This window comes from Passer montanus, unplaced genomic scaffold (genome assembly GCF_014805655.1).
Source record: "Passer montanus isolate IOZ18808 unplaced genomic scaffold, ASM1480565v1 scaffold72, whole genome shotgun sequence".
Classification (NCBI taxonomy): domain Eukaryota; kingdom Metazoa; phylum Chordata; class Aves; order Passeriformes; family Passeridae; genus Passer; species Passer montanus.
Genome location: NW_024372370.1, coordinates 3,806,752 through 3,813,543, shown reverse-complemented (window position 1 = coordinate 3,813,543; position 6,792 = coordinate 3,806,752).

The window sequence follows — 6,792 nt, the reverse complement described above, 5'->3', positions numbered from 1 at the left end:
ATCAAGTAATCAAGGTCTGAACAGTTTTTCAGGCTTGGAATACATAGCAACATAAAGGTAATTAAAACAGCAGCCTTGCATCTTTTAAAGGAGAAAAAAAAAGGCAAAGAAAATGGAATGGGTGATGTGGTACTAGAATTTTAATCCTGATATAATTCATTTCTGTTACATTGAGGATTCAATCATAATTAAGCCATATACACAGATTAAATTAACAGAAGCATTTCAAATAAATGTTGGTTTCAGTCATCAACTACCCATGAATTCCTGCCCAAGGATACTTAATCAGGATTAAATTTTCTATGAATAATTGAAAAACAAAATACTCACTGGATTTGTTATAATCCATGTTGGCACTGGGTTCTAAGTAGTTGCCATCTTCCATCCATTGTAATAAAGCCATTCTACTTTGTGATGCCCTAGCATCCAGAAAGCCAGTGTAAATATATACTTTATTGAAGTGCCTATTTATAGAGTATGATTAAATCATGCTGACACTTTTTTTCTTTCATAATATGAACATACCTATTGCCATTGTGAGTGAAATTTTTCATTTTGGATTTAGCTTAGTTTAGACTTCATATATGTGTGTTTCTTCACAAAATGAATTTTATTTTGTAGTAAATCAGTGTTTGCTTCTTCTTAACAGGGTGTATTTGATTATGTGTCTGTGAAAATGTGAAGACACTGGTTCTAGCTTTAAAATAGCCCTAAGTTTTCCATTTATCTTTGCCTCAGTTATGAGCATAGTTGAAACATAAGTCTGTTCCATTTTAGTTTAGGGGCAAAACTAGATATTTGCCTTTGACTAAGGCAAAATGGCAACATGACAAAGTTGCTCATTAAATCATCTCCTTTCTTATTGTTTGTAATTCAGATCAAGAATGGCAGGTTGAGGCTGGAAAAGATGAGATATTATGATTTCACACCATCTTTAGAATGATTAAAAGATTAATTATTACATTCCTCTGATAACCACACAAAAATATTATTGGTTAAAACTTCAGTCTTTATTTCCTTGCTTATCTCTGTACTTTTCATCTTCTCAAGAAAAAAGCGTCTTGGTTTTGATAAGTCTCCAATAATGTCGTAAAAGAGTTCTATCTGTCCTCATGTATAAGGCTTCAAATTCACACATAAAATAGAATTTTCTGATAGACACAAGTACTGCTTTACACTTCATGATCCATCATGATAAAAGTTTTAATCTATGCAAAAAACCTCTATGTGACTTTCAGAAGAGGCACTCCATTTGTTTTGTTCTCCAGCAGTATTGTCTTACTTCCTGTAGTTCTTGTGACTTGACTTGGTCAGTGTTATGATACCATTTACCTTTTTTTCACTTTATAGATACACCCCGCAACAAATCATGGTTCATTAGTGTAAGTGTGAAACATAAGGTGTTGTCTTTTGCATCCTTCCCACATTGCCCCATAAGTCAACAGGTAACAGTTTCTTAGTTTGGCCTTGGATCCAGTTGCTTGAAAATAAATTTTAATTTTGCTCTTAATGTACTGTAGCAATGAAGTATCACTTTCTCATGGGAAGTGGTACAAAGGGCCTTTTAGCAGATAAGCAGTGCTCACCAGTTTGGTGTTATTAAATAATAAATGCACACTATAGCAGCATGTCACTATGACTGCAGTAATATTCAGTTAATTTTGTGCAGGATATCTTGGGGAGGTGGGAAATCTTCAGGTGTGACTAATGGACAAAGCCTCATACTTAACCTGTACTCTGTGTTGTAACTTACTGCCTCTGATCATGCCTGAGGAGTGGTTCAAGTATGTAAAAGTCTCTCTCTTCTTTCTAACTTACATCTCCTGGGAGAACAGCTGATAAGACCTTGCTTTTTTCATGCTTATCCACACTGTTACCCATTCTATCAATTTGATTTCATAACTTCGTCTTGAAAAAATAGCTTCCAGCCTTCTTCCAGTTGTCCTCAATCCGTGCATCTCAACTTGAAAACTATCCTTCTAAAATGTGATTTCTGTCACCAAAAAAAAAAAAAATTGTTTTCTGTCACAGACTGGGGCTTTTGTGTGCATCAGGGAGTGCTGTGCCCTACACTGGGACTGCATTAGGTGACAGCAGTGGACAGAAGCACTCCTTCAGTTGCCCCCATAGCCCCAGTGTGTACAAGGTGTGTGTCTGTGCCTGCTGAAAGCTGCCGCTCACCTGGGGAATGTTCGCAGAGAACTTCAGCAGTTCCAGGCTCCCTAATGCCTCACCACTGCACGGGGCTGAAGCAGGGTCCCCCTGCAGGCAGCACTGCCCTTGCTGACCATGCTGAGCAGCACTGCTGAGGTTAGGGGACAGCAGCTCACCTGAGAGTTTCTGTGCATTCTGTTTAGATAAAGTTGGGGTTACCATGTCTGTTCATTCTATTGCCTGTGTGTTTCAGTGCTTGCAAAATAGGAGTGTGTATTGACAAGACTGAGGTTGGTTGTGCTCTCAAGAAATCCACTTCTCTGTGTGAGAGGGCATCATTTGGCCGGCCATCACCATTTCTGCTAGTGCAGATGCCAGTTTGTGTCAGCTGTATTTACTGGCTGGCAGGGAGGATCTCAGTGTGGTAGACAAAAGGGTGAGATCACCAACTTGATCTACAGGACCCCCCACAAGCTCTCAGGAGGGATCATCCTGCATTGCTGCTCACCAGCAATGTGGAGGCTGGAGCAGTTCTGGGGCTCATTGCGAGTCTCCTCAGCTATTCACTCCCCTTCCATGTAGACTGTGTTTATTGTATATTTATTTAAAGTGCTTCAGGTAGGAAAATGAATATTTACAATTAAATATATGTAAATGGAAGTAGAAAGACTTGATTGGAAAAATACCAAGTTTCTAATACATATTACAATACTAAGACCTCCCACACAAGATAAACGTTTTTAGCCAGATCTAAATGAATATTTCTGGTTCCTGTGCCAGTGGAAAGCCATGGAAGTATCAAGATCTTTTTGTTTGCATCTCAATCCTCTACAGAACTGAAAGAACACTTTATTTGATTTGGTTTTAGTTTATTCTGTGCAATGTCCTGCCTCTAATTGATAGAATAAATGTTTATGGGGCTGGCCAATGCTGATGTTAGGCCAATGCTGTTTAACTCTTTGTGTGACTATGCAACGTACAAAGAGCAGGTTCTCCTTGCGAATGTCAAACATGAAAAGAGAAACTACTGAGCTGGCTTTCAAAGGATCCTTCTTTTCTAACTGCACTGATCTGACCAGGCTGTGGTTTTCCAGTGAACGCTACGTTCCTATTCCAGTTTTCCTTAAACCATTATTTTCTGCAAATCTATTTCCTGCCTTGCGAATTCTCTCTCCCACTGTGCTCTCTCTGCCCTCCCCTCTCCCCCTCTCTCATACATATGATTTTGAGTGTAATGGGTGTCATTTCTCTCTCTATCTCTCCATCTGTTCCCACGATCAACACTCACAGTCCAGCCCCTGCTTTGCATGTAGTGTATGTGTATTCCCTTTATCCCTGGCCTGTTTTGATTTCGCGCTTTTCCTGTCTCTCCTTTGCCCTCTGTGCCATCTTTCTAGTCTCCATAGCCATCAGAGACCTGAGGGTGTGGTTTGACATTGCAGCTAATTTGGGCTGTTAGCTGTCAAAAATAGTGTCCCTGTTCCCCTGGCTACACACTGCTCTCACTTCCCTTGAACTGACACTGGCTGTCACCTTGCAGTTTGGGTGAGAAATTGAGGAGTTAAACTGGTAAAAAAATCAGTCTTTAGCAGCAGCCAAGGAAAAAACAATTTAGTTCTCAATGATTTTAGGTCACCAAACCAGGTCCAACAAGCTTTGTTTAGTGCTGGTGACACTGCTGGAGATGGGGTTGGAAAGGCACATTGAAGAGAGGCCAGAACCCCTTTAGAAGTCTGGCTGCAAGGTTGGTCAGTTTTTCACAAGCTGTCAGCCCTTTAATTCCTCCATCTCTCTTCTCTAGGTCTGCTGCGTTTTGCATGCTGAGGGTTGGACTGTCCCTGCCCTCAACCATTGTCTCTCAACAGGAGTGTGTTGTTAGGGGCAGAGGAGTTCCAGCAAAAGAAAAACACTTCATCTGCTTTAAAGTGTTTTAACTTGAATTAAAGTTGTGCCTTTGCAGCCTTAAAAAGCAGCTGGGAGGTGTCACAAGCAGCCCCCAGTTTAAGGAAGTATTTTTGAGGAGAGAAAAGCCATGAAAACAGACACGACTGGAGTGGGTGCCATTTTTTTCAACAGATGGTAACACTGTGGTAGAAGGCAACCAAGGACATCCTATGGCTTTTCACAAGGTCTGCCTGTGGGTAAGGAGAGACTTAATCCAAACAGCTGCAACCCGAAGAGCAAAGGTTTCCAGCAGCGGGTGCTCTGGAAGGTTGCCTTTATCTCTCGGCTGAGATGCATGACTTCAGGAGGCTCTGGTGGGATGGGGAGGATCTGTCTCACCCTGTGTTCAAGTGCTTCTGAGTTTGTCCAGTTTGGTGAGTGAGCTTGGCTTCTAATGCTTCTGCAACACCCCCCTCCAAAAAAAATGAATTAATGGAATCTGCAAACAAGGTATCTCAGTAATCTCTCCTTTAATACAGTAGCCACAGCTAAAACAGTGTGTGTGCACCTTGTTAGTGTATACTTGTTTTTGCTTAGTTTCTCACCCTTCCAGCTTCTTTTAAAACAATGGCATTATTTTCAAATCAAATTTTATAAAATGAACATTGGAGTTGTTAAGAAGAGATCAAAATTTACATAAGACTTCTATGTAACCTATTACCTATGAAAATTTACTTCAGGCTGAAACATGTTTTCCAAAGTTTACAGCATACAAAACAAATGGGGTTTTAAAATTTCTTTACTTATGATTACCTTAAATTGTGTTTTCTAAAAGGGAAGGGGAAAAAAACCCTTGGAACCTTACCAGTTTAATTTGCATTTTGGCTCTGATGTAACTCAAAATAGATTAGATTAAAAAAGGAAATTTGGCAAGTGATTACTCAATTACATGATTTTACTGCTTTGGTATTTTGAAAATAAAAATGAACAGATCTGTTTTACTTTGAAAAGCGCCTGGTGCACGTGTGCTGTAACCACTTTTCAGAAACCATATGGAAGGTTCCCTACGCTGCATATGGCAATCCTACCCAGAGCTCAGATATGTATTCCTGTGATAGACTACACAGGATTCAGTCGGATCAGGGATATTAATGTCTACATTCAGATAGTGCTATATCAAAGCACAGCAACCCTGCTGTAATGACTTTGGTGTAAAACATGGCAAGTTCCCAGTGACAGGGCTGCATGGCTCCTTTTTCATAGGAAGGAACTAAAATTGTTTGGAGCTAGTGCCAGGCCAGGAAGTTTGGAGGAATTTCAGGAAGGGTTACAATTACTATTTTGCAAGATAGAAAAGGTGAGCAGCATCAATAGATACTTTCAAAATATTTCATCATCTAGAGCTGCTCATCTCTAGCCTGCATGCCAAGGGTAGGAAGCCTCTGCTGGCCCCTGGAAGACCAAGCAAGTGGTGACAAACTCCCTGGAGTAAAAAAGCATTGATCCTCCACGTGGTGAGGGATGGGGTAGTACTGTGTCTTAAACTGGGTATCATCAGGATTGTCTGTAATTCCCATCACCCTCTTTTCATTAGCAAACTGGTAGGAGAAGATGGACCATCTGTCGCCCTGTCACTGACGTGTCCCCTTGGAGTCCCTAGGGCTATTTGTGGTTTTTCAGGTCTCTGAGAAATACAACACTTTTGCAAATGTTTGTCTGGTGCCATGATCTGATCACTTGCCTGTCCTGCTCTGTAGAGCTGCTTGTGTCCTTAAAAGTTCCTCCACGTGCATGTGTGCAGCTGTCCCCTCAGTGCAAACATTACTGTGTGTCTGCTCCTTCACACAAAGGCAGCATCCCTGGCAAGGGATTTCACCAAAACAACCACAACTTCAAATGACAGAAACCTTACTTAGTGCCATCGCTGCCCTGACAAACTGTAGCACTTCCACTTCATTTCAGTGAGGATTAAGACCTTCAGAACACTAATCTTGATGTAGTAATGATGATACAGACCCAAAGTCCTGACACACAAAGAGTAGAATATGCTGGGAAGTTAGAAATTAATAAATTCCTTATGAAAGAGTGGTGTGGAATGGAGGTGATGGGCTACAGGATTTCACTGTGGACTGCTGAGCCTGTGGATCTCCAGCAAAGCAGCCCTGTCTGAAGAGGGGTCAGTCACTACCTAGATGTCCCTCACACAATTGGCTGTTGCAGAGGGACAAGTGTTCTGCTGTTGCAGCAGGGAGACCCTGCTTCCATCCACCTCAATGTATTTAATTACATGGCATGTGAGTCTTGGTTGTCCTCTGCATCTTTGGTTTCATCTTTCTGCCTCTTACAAGTGACTGGGTTTGGGTACTATACACCTGATATTTAACAGACCTGTTTCTGAGAAATCTGTTAGATGGATCTTTGCTGTCTAAAATAAAGCGCTTCTCAAGACCCTGAATTTCCTCATGTCTTTACTTTTCTCCTGTTTAAATGTGAAGCAATGGCCTTCATGGCCCTTCACTGCTGTGCCATTGTCTCCAATGGCATCAGTACAGGAAGATTGTTTCTGCTTCTCAGGATTTGAATATGTTTTGGTTTTCCCTCCTTCCTACTTTTGTGGGATGAGCTCAAACCTGGTCTCCGTCCCTCCAGGTCAGCGACCTGTGCTGGCACTGTCAATAGCCTGAGTCATCCCTGACAGTGGACAAAGCATGAAGCCTTTACTCAGTGACACGAGAGGAGCTGAGAGCTGCCATC